At 36.2% G+C, this 15,147-nt stretch overlaps 1 protein-coding gene across 27 annotated transcripts in view; it reads left to right on the top strand.

The window, feature by feature from the left end:
- Positions 1-15,147, top strand: part of TRIP12 (thyroid hormone receptor interactor 12) — a 152,754-nt gene that overhangs the window by 59,095 nt on the left and 78,512 nt on the right. The window lies entirely within an intron of this gene.

The following is a 15,147-nucleotide window of genomic DNA, read 5'->3' on the forward strand; positions in this document are numbered from 1 at the left end:
ATTGCTGTAAAGCTAAAGTGTTTCTCTTTTCTTTTCTTTCCTTTTTGGGAAATGTATAAAGGACAAGTAGATTTACAATATTTTTAAGCATTTAATTTTTATAATATTTAATCAGAAAGCTTGTTTTTGACCGTCTTTTCCCCTTTTGAGTCCTCATAGAAGATTGATTTCAAATCTACATTTTGATAGAGTTAGAACCTTTTTCTTGGTTATTGGGAAGATTTTATATAGTGTCTACTAGTATTCTTGTGAAGGTTTAGCTAATATTGAATCAGCCTAACCTAATATTGAATCAGATCTGTTAGTTTAGTTTAACCTTACAATCTATAACTGCTTTTGGTTGATTCAATATTATCTAAACTTTGACAAGAGTACTAGTAGGCACTATATAAAATCTTAAGTCTAGCCTGCATTATAAGGTTATTGTGAAGGTAACATCTTTTGCTTTTAGATTGTAAAACTTTTTTCTTTTAGGTATCTAAATATATGCACTACATCTGTATAAAATCTTTTAAATTTAAAGGCACAGATACTGGATTAAGATTAGTTAGATTGGTATCTTGAAGTCAAAGGAAATAAAAGGCCAGGTTAAGAAAGGACAGCCAACTGTCTTTTTACCCTCCCAAAGTTTTATTGGCAATGGAGTTATTTCGGCTCTTATACCTCTCCCATCTGCGGTTAAGTGAAGTAGAAGCATGTGTGCATCTTTGTTTCTTTGTGTGTCCTGCCATTATAATTGTAGCCATGTAATCTTCACATCCAGTGGGCCAGGTTGAGTTTACGGAAAGTTCCGTGGGATTCACTCTTCCCTTTCTGCGTTCCGTTTACCTCACTTGAGGAACTCAGTTTTGTTCAGGTCTTATTTCTAGGAGGGTTCTAGGACCAGGTGATAGCAGATTGTACTTGAGTGTCATGGCCTCTATTCTTCTCAGATCAGCTTCCTTTTCTTATAGGGTCTATTAACATGATTTATTTATTTAACGAAAACCCAACCCTACCCGTGGCTAAGCAGAGGGGCTTTCCTTGGTTGTGAGGGGGCGCTCAATCCGGAAACACTGAAAAGTTCTGGCTATATTACTGTGCCATGATAAAACCAGTCCAGATAATTCTTTTCAAACCATTCTACACATGGTCACAAACATTTAGTATTTTAAAGCCCATTTCACAATTGTCTTCACTTTGACAAAGTCTGTGTTCTATTGTCACTATAAAATTGCTTTTCCATTCTCACTGCCACTGTTCTAGTTCTGATCTCCACTTGTAGCCTAAGCTGTTGAAAGAAGAGAAGGGAACGAGCATTTGTTTATTATAAAAAAGTACTGGGTATTTTGCATATGTACTCACATTTACTTTTCAAAATAATGGTGCTTTAGGATAGTTATTAAGGAAACTTATTCCAGGGAAGAGAAATAATTTCTCTGAGTAACATATTTCATAAGTGGCAGAGTTAGGATTTGGAGATAGGGGTATGTGCGACTTTGAAGATTTTGCTTTTTTCACTATGTGCTTATTTTTTACCCATGTTCCTGTGTTGTATGTTGTAACATAATTGAGTCCTTTGGAGATACTAAGACCCCAGAGAAAACGAAATTTTATTAGATCCTTCTTTGCCGATATTGATTCATCTTTAAGGATGCATACTTTATGAACCCAAGGATTTATATCATACCATTCACTATATATTTGTTTTCGTTGTATAAGTGAAAAACATTTCAGAACAAAATAATAGCAAATATTTACTGTGCTTATAAGTACCTGGCAGTTGTAAATGCTTTACATGGATCATCTTATTTGTTCCCCATCAGCCCTGTGTGGCAAGCATTATTATTGCTAGGTACAGAAACTCAGGGTTATTGATCAAGTCACCTAAGATCATAGAACTAAGAAATGATAGATAGAGCCAAGAGTCAGACCTAGGCCATGTGATCTTAGAAATTGGTCCCTTGAACAGAATGCATAGGAGCGAGCAGATTGAGTGAGCTAAATCTGGGAATGCTTCTTGAAGCTAAACAGGACACGGTGCATTTTAGACATGATTAAATGTGTCACTTCAGTAAGAAGCAATAAAATTGGCAGGTAATTTTACTTAAGGATATAGGGGCAAAATGAGGTATTTTATGATAATCTCTTGGAGTTTCAAGTAGTGTATTTTGAGGATAGAGTCTTTAATACAGAGCCCAAAATCCTGGATTTTGAACCCTTGTTCTGCCGTTTTATTAGCTGGTGATTGTGAGAAAGTTTGTAACTTTTTCCTTGTAAAATGGGCATAATAGTTATTTGAGGAATAAATGAATTATGTGAGAAGACCTAGCATAGTGTTTGATACATAGCATGCATCACACAATTTAGGGTGCACAACTAAAGTTGAGTAACTTAAGGCAGAAAACATTAATATATAAAAGCAGCATTTACAGAATGAAGGGGTCAGTAAATAAATCCTGGGCATGGGTCAGTTTAGGATTTGGAAGACTCAGATTTAAAGTTCTGTTACTGTCTGATAGTTCTGTGAGGTTGGGCAAATTCAGCTATAGTTAGGATACTAGCCTAATTCTTGATCTTATTTGCAAAATATTAATACTCATTTTTGTGAAGCATAAATGAATGAATTGATGTGAAAACAACTTTGAAAAATTAAAGTGCTATATAATGCACCAGCATATAATGATGTACTAAGAGTTGTGGTCATGTATTTGAAAGGCTTTTGTATACATCAGGGTTTTTGGTTTTTGGCATTAATCCAAAGGGCAGAATTAGATTCAGTGGGTAGAAATTGATGGGTGGGTTTCTGATTAGTGTAAGTCTGGTGGAAAAAGTTTATAAATTATCTAAAATGGAGCATGCTACTTTGTGAGATAGAAAATGTTTCAAATTGGATACTTTTTTTTCCTGATATCCTTTTTTGTCTTCCACCTTTTAAGAATCAGTGAACCTGTTAATTCAAATGTGATATGTTTCCTCTGGTAAAGGCTCATTCCCCATGTTCAAATACTACTCAGGGAGATTCAAGATGTGTATTAGCATATTGAAATCTGCGGGAAGTCTTAAAGTAACTTCTCCTTAATCCAGTACCTTGCAGACCTATTTGACCAACTGTTACTACCTTCGAAGACAGCAGTGGTCTATGGAATACACTTTGGGAAATGATATAATACCTTTAGCAGGAAGACATTTAAGCAGGAAGATCTTTTCCAGTGTACTGCTTCAAACTGTTACATAGGGGCTGATGAACAAGTTTCTGGTGAGAAACTGGGGGGTGGCAGGAAAGCTAGTCAAACAGCTACTTCAGTGCCAGGCTTCCTGAAGCTTTGTTGCTTGCCAGTTGCAACTGATCAGAATAGCTCTGGGACAAAGGTCACCTGTATCACTTGGTAGAGGTCTCAAGAGTACCCCAGAAAAAATAGTGTTATGTGACAATTTTTAATGTGTATTAGGAAATTATATTGTAGCTGTCTTTGTGTTATTTAACCTAAGCAAGTAGACATTCTTGTAAATTTAAATAGGCATAAATGTAAAACCAGTAGGGTAATATAATGATATAGGTGATTTTAAAAATTTCTGTCTAATATTTTAATATAATAGTTTTAATGATTTTATAATTAGTTCAGCTTCAAAATATATTTTGCTAATCTACCTTCTTTTTAAAGTGAGCTAATTTTTTGAAAATTTGCAATAATTTCAAAGTGAGCAGTAGAGGATGATGGCATAGAATTATAAGAAATAGTTGGTAATCAAAATCAAAGTAATTATACAACTTATTTATAGAAAAACTTAGAGATACTGTATTTCCAGGCTGATGTTTCTATTTGTAGATCCACTGTACTCTCCATTATTTAAAGTGGACATCGTGTGTATATTATTAATAACATAGCAGTAGTAGCAGTTTCTTTTCATCTTGGAGTTTCATACTCTCCTGGTGACTTGCATGCAGCCTGTGTCCATTATCCGAACTAGACAAGAATCAGACAGATGCTGAATTCAAAGAAGACAATTCTGCTTAAAATTAGGAAGACATAATGCTTTGCATCTCTAGAGTAGAGGGAGGAAATCAGAGTGAGTTGAGCAGGAGAAGAGAATTTACATTAGACTTTTGGTTTCACTTGCTTGCATCTTGTAGGATTATCCCTATTGAGCTGAAAAAAGTGGATTATCTTTGAGCCCTGTGAGGTGTTGGGCAGGGAGTTTAAAAGGAAAAGGCTTGAGTGTTAAGAGTTTTCTGTATTCTAAGGCAGTTGTCAAAATAATTTAGCAATTTAAAAGTTTAATAGTTCCATTATTAGAAAAATTACCAACAAAGAATCCTAGTATTTTTAAGGCTTTTAAAAAATTTCAATAAGTTAAAAAAATGAGTTGCCAAGGTAGAAAAAAAACAAAGAACATTTAATGGAAAAAAAATATTGTTGGCCTCTTTGTTAGGAAAGTTTTGCTTTGTGTTACATTGTGAATTTTAAATGACCATGTTATGTGCTCTTATATACCAGATCACAATAAGAATTAGCCAAGTTACATTTTATTGAATTTAGATATGTTAGTGAAAATTGCTCTTTATATTCTTGCCTCTGTATTTTGTAATAGTTTTGACATTCTGAGATGTTTGTTAAAAATATTGAGAAAATTCAAAAAAGTGCAAAGAAGAAAAATACAAAATCACCTTTAATTTCATTCACCAAGGGCTACCTCTTTTTTTGGCGTATATCCTGCCAAAATTTTTTCCTTTATATTTGTCAGCACTTCTGTGCAAAGCCAAAGACTTAGGAAAGAGTTATTTAAAAACACAATCCTTCTATCAATCACTTTGCTCTTTTCTGTAGCTGATTATTAGCTTTGTCTTTGATATTAAGAACATTCCTCATATCTGGTAATTCTGGTTGTCTCCGCATAGTCAAGTGTAAGAGGAGACCAAAAATCTAATTTGTAAGCTTTAAGTATATAAGTGACATTAGACTGAGATTCACTGTCTAGTTATCTGGTCGGGCTGTTTCTTTGCTAAACTTCTTTTATCATTATTTTTAGAACTTTTTTCTTCAGCTGGTAGAATTCCACAGGGAATATTCTTTTAAACTCTTGCCTTGAAGCAAAGGCCTCAATGCCAGAGTTCTGGGGGTTGAGCGGGAGAATAGGCCTGGGAAGGAGGCAGTGTATGTGTCATCCAATACATCTATTTGTATTTGATCTCCCTCTCATTTTTGGTGTAGTGCACCTATTTATACTATGTACTTTAATTGGAAAATTTCTATATTTTGTACTTTCTAAAGAAGAAAGGTCCTTTTGCTGGGTCAGGAGAGGAATAGTTGCCCAGCTGTGCAAGAGGGGGAAGAGATCTGGGAATCTGACTGCTTCATAAACAGCCTATCAACCAATCCTCAGTTCTAACCCCAACGTTATCCCAAAGGTAACTGTACCATCAGTTCCTGAGCCTTTTTGGGTTTTTGTAGTGTCAGTCTAATTGGTACTTGTCTCAGATTTGTTCTCTGAGCTTTCTGGAGCTTCCAGTGCATTTAGCCCTGGTATCTCTGCTTTCCATCTTCTAAAATTGTGTTGTCGTTGTACTGTCTTCCATTTTTTCCATCTCTATGGATTTATATCTCAGATTCTGTTACTGCTATTTTAGTGGCATTTCATGAGGGGACAGAAGTGAATGCATGTGTATTCAGTCTTCTGTCTATACCCAGAGGGCAGACACATTTCTTTGCATGTGCACATACTTTTTCAAAAGTAGGATCTCACTATACATGACAAGAGGCATTGCTTTTTGAGTGCCTGTTATGTACCAGGCTCTAAAGTAGACATTTGACATACATCAAATTTCATCGTCACAATGACAGAATGAGACTGTATCCATGTTTTAGATGTGAAGAAAGTAAAGTGCTCTGTCTGCCTAAACACTTAATAACAGACTTCTTCCTCTCAGAAAACTGTAAATTATATCATTTTTAATGGCTGCATATGAATATGCCCTTATTTAACCCATTCCCTACTAATGGGTATTTACATTGTTCTTGTAAATTTTAAATATAGCTTTGTAATTTACATTATTATTTGCTTGTTAAGTCACTGGTTATGTTCCTTTTAAATATTAATATATATCTTGAAATTTCCCATTCTTACCACTTATATAAAAGTGCCAATTTGTTCATATCCTCATCACCTACTAACTGTTCCTGCAGTTTTTATTATCATACTCTTTATTTAACCATTTCTTATTACTGGGCATTTAGCTCCTTTCCAGTTTTTCCTTATCATAAATAGTGCTTAGATGCATATCTTTGCATATTTCCAATGTTCTTAATTCATACCACCAAGTCAATGCATGAAATGGCTGTGCGTTGATTAGGAAATAAAAATTTAGTTTAGAAGTTTGCATTTCGGACTTAGCTTATTATCTATCATCTACGAAACTTGAATTTTATTATTAGAGTGATTTTAAAATAAAAATCTGTGGTCCTTTTTTATATCCTTATAGATTACTTTGTTTTTTGCAGACAAGGTCTTGCTCTGTTACCTTAGTTGGAGTGCAGTGGCATGATCCTGGGCTCTGGTAATCTTCCTTCCTCAGCTTCCTGAGGAGCTAGGATTATAGACATATACCACCATGCCTGGCTAATATTTTCAATTTTTAAAAAACAGGGTCTCACTGTGTTCCTCAGGCTGATATCGGAATTCCTGGCCTCAGCTGTTCTTCCTGTCTTGGCCTCCCAAAGTGCTAGGATTACAGATGTGAGCCACCATGCTGGCCACTTTCCATTTTTTAAATTTATTATGCCAAAGTAACGTTAATAAAGATATACAGGCATACCTCAGGTATCGGTGGTTTGGTTCCAGACCACTGCAATAAGGTTCATGTCTCAGTGAAGTGATCAGACTGGGCATAGCAAGTGACTCACACCTGAAATCTCAGCACTTTCGGAGGAGGCTGGAGGATTGCTTGAGTTTGAGAGTTCAGGATTAGCTTGGGCAACATATTGAGACCCTGTTTCTCTTTTTTAAAAAGAAGAAAAAAAAAGTCAAATGAGTATTTTGATTTCCCAGTGCATATAAAAATTGTGTTTACACTATACTATAGCCTGTTAAGTGTGCAATAGCTTATGTCTAAAAAGACAATGTATACACCTTAAGTAAAAATCACTTTATTGTTGAAAAATGCTAACAGTTATCTGGGTCTTAAGCAAGTCATAATCCTTTTGCTAGTTGAGGGTCTTGCCTTAATGTTGATGGTTGCTGACTGATCAGGTTGGTGGTTGCTGAAGGTTAGGGTGGCTATAGCAGTTTTTTAAAATAAGGCAACAATGAATTTTGTTGCATTGATTGACTCTTCCTTTCAGGAAAGATTTCTGTGAGGCATGTCATACTGTTTGATAGCATTTTGCCCACAGGAGATCTTTCAAGATTAGGAGTCCTCTCAAACTTTGCTGCTGCTTTATCAACTAAGTTTATGTACTATTCTAAATTCTTTGTTGTCATTTCAGCGACGTTCGCAGCATCTTCACCAGGAGTAGCTTCCATCTCAAGAAACTATTTTCAGGCCGGGCGCGGTGGCTCATGCCTGTAATCCTAGCACTCTGGGAGGCCGAGGCGGGTGGATTGCTCAAGGTCAGGAGTTCGAGACCAGCCTGAGCGAGACCCCGTCTCTACTAAAAATAGAAAGACATTATATGGACACCTAAAAATCTATATAGAAAAAAATTAGCCGGGCATAGTGGCGCATGCCTGTAGTCCCAGCTACTCGGGAGGCTGAGGCAGTAGGATCGCTTAAGCCCAGGAGTTTGAGGTTGCTGTGAGCTAAGCTGACGCCACGGCACTCACTCTAGCCTGGGCAACAAAGTGAGACTCTGTCTCAACAAAAAAAAAAAAAAAAAAAAAAAAAACTATTTTCATTCTGGACAACACAGCGAGAGACACTTTCACTACAAAAAATAAAAAAATTTATGGGGCATGGTAGCATGCACCTGTACTCTCAGCTACTTCGGAGGCTGAGGCCGGAGGATTGCTTGAGCCCAGGAGGTTGAGATTACAGCATTTACAGTGAGCTATGATTGAGTCACTGCCCTCCAGCTAGCCTGGGCAACAAAGCAAGACTTTGTCTCTTTTTAACAAAAGAAAACCCAAACCAAAAAAACCATTTTCTTTTTTCATCTGTAAGAAGCAGCTCTTTATTCAAGTTTGATCATGAGAATGCAGCAATTTGGTCACATTTTCAGGCTCCATTTCTAATTCTAGTTCTCTGTTTCCTCCATATCTGTAGTTCTTCCGCTGAACCTCTTGAACCTCTCAAAGTCATAGTCATCCATGAGGGTAGGAACCCACCTCTTCAACACACCCGTTGATATTTTGACCTCCTCCCATGAGTCACCAATGTTCTCAATGACATGTAGAATGATGAATCCTTTCCAGAAGGTTTTCAGTTGACTTTGTCTAGATCCATTTGAGGAATCACTGTCTATGGCAGCTGTAGCCTTACAAAATGTATTTCTTAAATCATAAGAGTGAAAGTCAAAATTAGTCTTTGATTCATGGGCTGCAAAACAGATGTTGTGTTAGCAGGGATAGAAACATTACTCTCCATGTACATCTCCCATCAGAGCTCTTGGGTGACCAAGTGTATTGTCCCTGAGCAGAGATGTTTTGAAAGGGGAGTCTTTTTTTCTGAGCAGTAGGTCTCAACAGTGGGCTTAAAATATTCAGTAAATCATGCTGTAGGGCCGGGCGCGGTGGCTCACGCCTGTAATCCTAGCACTCTGGGAGGCCCAGGCGGGTGGATCGCTCAAGGTCAGGAGTTCGAGACCAGCCTGAGCAAGAGCGAGACCCCGTCTCTACTAAAAATAGAAAAAAAAATTATATGGACAACTAAAAATATATATATAGAAAAATTAGCCGGACATAGTGGCGCATGCCTGTAGTCCCAGCTACTCGGGAGGCTGAGGCAAGAGGATCCCTTGAGCCCAGGAGTTTGAGGTTGCTGTGAGCTAGGCTGACACCACGGCACTCACTGTAGCCTGGGCAACAAAGTGAGACTCTGTCTCAAAAAAAAAAAAAAAAAAAAAAAAATCATGCTGTAAACAGATGTGCTGTCATCCAGGCCTTTTTGTTCCATTTATAGAGCATAGGCAAAATTCTTAAGGGCTCTAGGATTTTCAGAATGGTGAATAAGCGTTGGCTTCAACTGAAAGTCCCAGCTGCGTTAGCCCTGAAGAAGAGAGTTAGCCTATCCTTTGAAGCTTGGAAGCCAGGCATTTACTTCTGTTCTCTAGCTATGAAAGTCATAGTTGGCATCTTCTTCCAATATCAATATAAGGCTGTTTTGTCTACATTGAAAATCGGTTGTTAAGTATAGCCACTTTCATCAAGATCTTTGCTAGATCTTCTGGGCAACTTGCTACATCAGCACTTGCTGATTGACCTTGTACTTTGATGTTACAGAGATGGCGTCTTTCCTTCAACCTCATGAACCCAACCTCTGCTAGCCTCAAACTTTTCTTCTGCAGCTTCCTCACCTCTTTCAACCTTTATAGAGTTAAAGAGAGTGAGAGCTTTGCTCTGGGTTTGGCTTTTGGTATAAGGGAATGTTGTAGCTGGTTTGATCTTCAATCCAGACCACTCAAACATTTTCTATATCAGCAATAAGGCTATTTAGTTTTCTTATTCATGTGTTCACTGTATTAGCACTTTTAATTTCCTTTGCTTTCACAATTTGGCGGTTTGGCAAAAGAGGCCTAACTTTTCAGTCTATCTCGGCTTTTAACACGCTTTCCTCAGTAAGCTTGATCATTTGTAGCTTTGATTTAAAGTGGAAAACATGGAAGTCTTTCACTTAAACCCTTAAACGCCCTTGTAGTGTTTTAATTGGCCCAGTTTCAATATTGTTGGGTCTTACAGACTAGGGACACACCTGAAGAGAGGGAGAGAGATTGGGGAACACCCAGTTGAGCAGTCAGAACACACAACGTTTATCGATTAAATTTGCTGTCTTGTACAGGGACAATTCGTGTTATCTCCAAACAAATGATAACATCAAAGATTGCTGATCTCAGGTATAATAATAATGAAAAAGTTTGAAAGATTGCAAGAATTACCAAATGTGACACAGAGACACAAAGATGTGAGCACATGCTGTTGGAAAAATGGTACAAAAAGTTTCTGAACATGGGTGCCACAAACCTTCAATTTAAATAAAACACAGTATCTGTAAAGCACAACATAGGAAAGCACAATAAAATGACGTATGCCTGTATAAACTTGAAAGTAGACAAAAATAGTAAAGTTATGCCGGGTTCTCATGATTCTGTTTCTTGTATCATATGTGTGCACACCCATTGGCTGAAGGAATCAAGGGCTAGTTGCTGAAAATATACCCATAGTTAATTAATTGTCTTTATTGGGCCCAATTTTTCCAGAGCAAAATGGCTGTATCACAGCATTCTAAATTAAAGTTCTGATGTGCAGTAATAGTCATTTCTTTGGTGCTTTTTATGTAGCAAAGCATAAAGGTAAAAGGAATGGTTCTGACAGTGTTTTGAAACAGATTTCACATGCAAATTGGTGGATACTTACTGTAATTACTTGACACTTCATTTTAGTATATGAACAAATTGAGGATTCCTTTATTAGAAATCAATGATGGTCATCCCCTGCTACCCATGAATGTAAGTGAACTGGAGCAATTTTCTAGACATCTACCCTTGTTTATGATAATAATTTGTATACTTCGTTTTGGTGTGTACCTACTCCATTTTTAAAATGGAGCTCTCATTACTGTCTCTAGGAATGTAACAAAAACTGTAAATAAAATGAAGATACTTAGTATTTTAGAAAAAACTGGTACTGAAAATTTTATTACTAAGGCATGGTTTAGCTCAGGTCTTATTTTTCTGTTTAAAACATAAAAAGGTTTTGTTTAATGTGTTTTGGAGAGTTTTTTTTTTTTTTTTCAACTTTTAACTGGCTTTTGAAATTTGAATGAGTCCTTATACTGTTCTTTCTTTTCATTCTCAAAGTCCAGCTCAGTGAACACCTTCAGTAAAGGGCCATAAGTAACTATTGTAGGCTTTGCTGATCACATGTAATCTGTGTCCCATCTTCGTTTGTTAGAATTCTCTAAAAAATGTATAAAGCGCTTTTTTATACAGCTTGGGGGCTATACAAAAACAAGTTGCTAGCCAGATTTGGCCAATAGGCTGCTGTTTGTTGACGCCTAATCTGGATTAAAAATTTTAATACAATAATGACTCACAGCCAGAATTTGGGGGATATTTATGATGTATATTCAACCAAAACTAAATGGAAAAGGAAATTGGCCCACATGAGTGGTAAAGCCAAGAGGTTGGTGAGCTTCAGGCTTGGCTAGATCCAAGAGATCAAATGAAGATGGCCCTGGCAATCCCACACCTTGAGACTTATGACTCCCCACCCCCACACCCAAATTATAAAAAAAGGGATATCATCCAGTCATGTCTGTATCGGCCTCTAAGGAAATCCCTGATTTCAGGGGGTGGTGCTTGATTGAACCAGTATGTTGGAGGGCAGGGGGTGATGGTGGAGGTAGAGTGGTGATTGGCCTGCTCCTATAGTAGGAGTATACGGTGAATGACAGTTTCATCAGTACCACATGGAGAAGAGGTAGGCGATAGCTCCCAGAGACTTTTTAAAAAATAAATAAAGCAGGGTGCTCAGAAAAAGGGTTGCTGGACATTAAAAATAGGTGTGTCTGCTAGATCATCTTTTAATGTCACTTTGAAATGAATATATAAATTAGAAGATAAAAACAGTCATGTGTTTGAATTATTCACAGAATAAAGATCTTAGATCGACCTCTATAATCCCTTCCATTCCTGACTGATTGTCAAGTAGCCTTATAAAATATATTGACATTGATGTTTGTCTTGACTTCTTATATAACAGAAGGAATCTTTTTTTTATTTTTATTTATTTTTTTTAAACTTTTTATTTCAGCATATTATGGGGGTACAAAAGTTTAGGTTATGGATATTGCGCTTGGCCCCTCCCCCAAATCAGAGCTTCAAGGGTGTCCATCCCCTAGATGGTGCACATCGCACTCATTATGTATGTATGCACCCATCCCCCACCCCACATCTGCCCGGCACCCAATTAATGTTATTCCCAAAATGTGCTTTTAGGTGATGATCAGTGAAACCAATTTGATGGTGAGTACATGTGGTGCTTATTTTTCCATTCTTGGGATACTTCACTTAGTAGAATGGGTTCCAGCTCTTTCCAGAAAAATACAAGAGGTGCTATATCACCATTAACAGAAGGGATCTTTAAGGAATTGGCACACTTTATGGCATTGCTAGAATACTTACTATGGTGAGGGAAGCCATATTTCCATTGTAGGACTATGTAATAGGTCTGATATATTTATATATGCCATATAAAAGATTAGCATGCATAACAACATAGATTATGCAGGAAATCGAAGGAAAAAACATGACAGTGAGTATGGGTCATGTCCAGTTGTCTATTGCTACTTTTTAAGTAACTTAATAAAATTAAGGATAAAAACCATTCCTGTATTGGTTGTGATCTACCTTTGGTGACTTGTTTATATAAGTAGGCAGACATATTAATGAGCTCATTTTTCTTGCAGAATTACAAAATTGGCATCATTTTATGGTAGTCTTAATCAGAAATACACTTTCAAATTTATAAAATTTAAGTAGGTAAGAAAAATAAATCATAAGTAGAAGGCACCCAAAAGCACCTTAACTATTTTTACGTAAATAAGAGTTCAGTAAGTAAAATATCTGAGACTATTGTCTCCTCTCTTCTGTTGAGTCTTTTAAAATGTTGTGGGGGTTTTTTGTTTTGTTTTGTTTTGTCTTGTTTTTTCGAGACAGAGTCTCACTGTGTTGCCCTGAGTGGAGTGCCGTGGTGTCAGCCTAGCTCCCAGCAACCTCAGACTTCTGGGCTCAAGCGATCCTCCTGCCTCAGCCTCCCAAGTAACTGGGACCACAGGCGTAGGCCACCAAGCCCAGCTAATTTTTCTATTTTTAGTAGAGATGGGGTCTCACTCTTGCTCATAAAATGTTGTTATATTTAAAAAATTCAAGCTTACAAGGCATATAAAAGCCTTAATTATTTCATATTTCAAAAGCAATATTTGCAAAAGAACCTTTTTTTTTTTTTTTTTTTTTTTAATTTTTTGGAAGGTGAAACCCTGGACTTTTATTGAATAAATCAGGTTTTTGTTAGGAGAGTGTGTGTGTGCGTGTGTGTGTTTAAGGCACATCTGTATTGTAGAACAAATCAATTAGAATTTTTTAAGAGGACAATACTAATTGCCAGTTTCACCTTTATCCAAAGGATTAAAGATTATAGGAACAAGTACATACAATCTTATACCATAATAAGGTCAAGAGCTTTGAGAAAAGTAGTATATTTACATTTATATCTAACTTCATTACACAAAGTCTTTGTGGATAAGAATATTTTGACAATTGACTTTTGTTTTTTTCTCAAAGTGACATCATAAATTATAAATACAATTTTGCTGCATTACAGAGCCTGGGAAAGAGGAGAGAGAGTGTGTGTGTGTGTGTATACCCTTGTACATGTGTTTTAATTGGTTTTCAGTAAGTTGTAGGTTTACACCTCCTGTGTATCCTCTTCTATTGAAATACTCCTTGCTTTACCAGTAGAATGCTAGAAAACTCGATTCTACAAAATACTGTATTTGTTTATGAAAGTTGTACAGTTTTCATTTAGAACCAATAAGGTAAAATTTTAGCACCTTGCCAGAAGTATATTGAAGACTTTTTATTAGTCTCTGTTCTACTTCCAGATAAGCTTAGAAATAGTGTAGTTGGCTGGCTTATGCACCATTTAAACAAGGCAGTTAATGTTTTTGTGATTGAAAAATAGGAATTATCATAACTTTATATCTGAAAGTTGCTTTTGAAAAATTCAAGTCGTCAGAAATTGTGAAGATAGTATGTTCTAGCATAGTCAGTTTGCTAAATGGCCAAAAGCAAGTTAAGCTATCTTTATCTTCCAGAACATGATCTACCAAGCTGCTTCACTTGAACTTTTCTTTGTCCAAGAACGTCTGCCATTTCTGATCTTCTGCAAATGTTTAGACTTTAAAAGAATTAATCATCAAATGAATTCATTTAGTCCTTCCAAAGTTTGACTTGGGTTATTTAAAAATGCTGAAACATTACCAATTGGCAATTTTCACCACATGTGAGGTGTTCCCCAGTTCTAGTTTTTGGAGCAGAGATGTATATAAAAGCTAGTTTTGTCTCCCATCCTGGGTTCAAGTTATTTTGCAAATAGATACCTCTGTCCACTAGAGAGCGCTATCCATCACATCACATTTACATGAAATTCTTTCAGATCACAAAATGTTTAAGGTTATTTTTCCTAGTTTGTCAGACTAGATGGAGTTATGACAATTCTCCTAATAGTCATTTTACATTATGATATGATTGCAACATCAGTTATAAGTATTTTTCTATCCACTCTGTTGTTTTGGTTCTTCTCTTCTCTACTTCTCTGCAACTTAGTGTGGTCCTCTTAAAGTTTAACACCAAAAATAGATAAGCAGATTGTGTCACATACATGCACAGGAATACCACTCAGCAGTAAAAAGGAATGGAGTACTAGTATGTGTAACAAAATGAATTTATCTTCAAAACACTATATGATTCTATTTATATGAAATTCTAAAATAGGCAAAAATGCAGCAGAAAGTAGATCAGTGGTTCAGGGCCTTAAATGAGGGAGAGGGGATTAACTGCAAAGGACATGGAGGACCTTTTCAGAGTGATAGAAATGTTCTGTGTCTTGATTGTTATTCTGGTTACATGGGTGAATACATTTTGTCAAACTCATTGACCCATGCACTTAAAATGAGTACATTTTATCACATGTAAATCATAGTTGAATAGAGTTTAAAAGAAAGTTAAACACTGAAGTCTATTTTAGGGCATGAATAGTAAAAATATAAAGTTTGGTTACAAAAACATACTATGATATTAAATCAGCAGTAGCCCACAATACTTTAATTTGAATATTTTATTTTGAATGTCACTAAACAGATGTGAAAATTTGTACTGATATCCATTACTGTATAATGTACGTATAAAGGTATTTTAGTATCACATGAACTAAAAACTAAGTAATATTAGTGACAGT

Source organism: Eulemur rufifrons, chromosome 1, assembly GCF_041146395.1.
Source record: "Eulemur rufifrons isolate Redbay chromosome 1, OSU_ERuf_1, whole genome shotgun sequence".
Classification (NCBI taxonomy): Eukaryota; Metazoa; Chordata; class Mammalia; order Primates; family Lemuridae; genus Eulemur; species Eulemur rufifrons.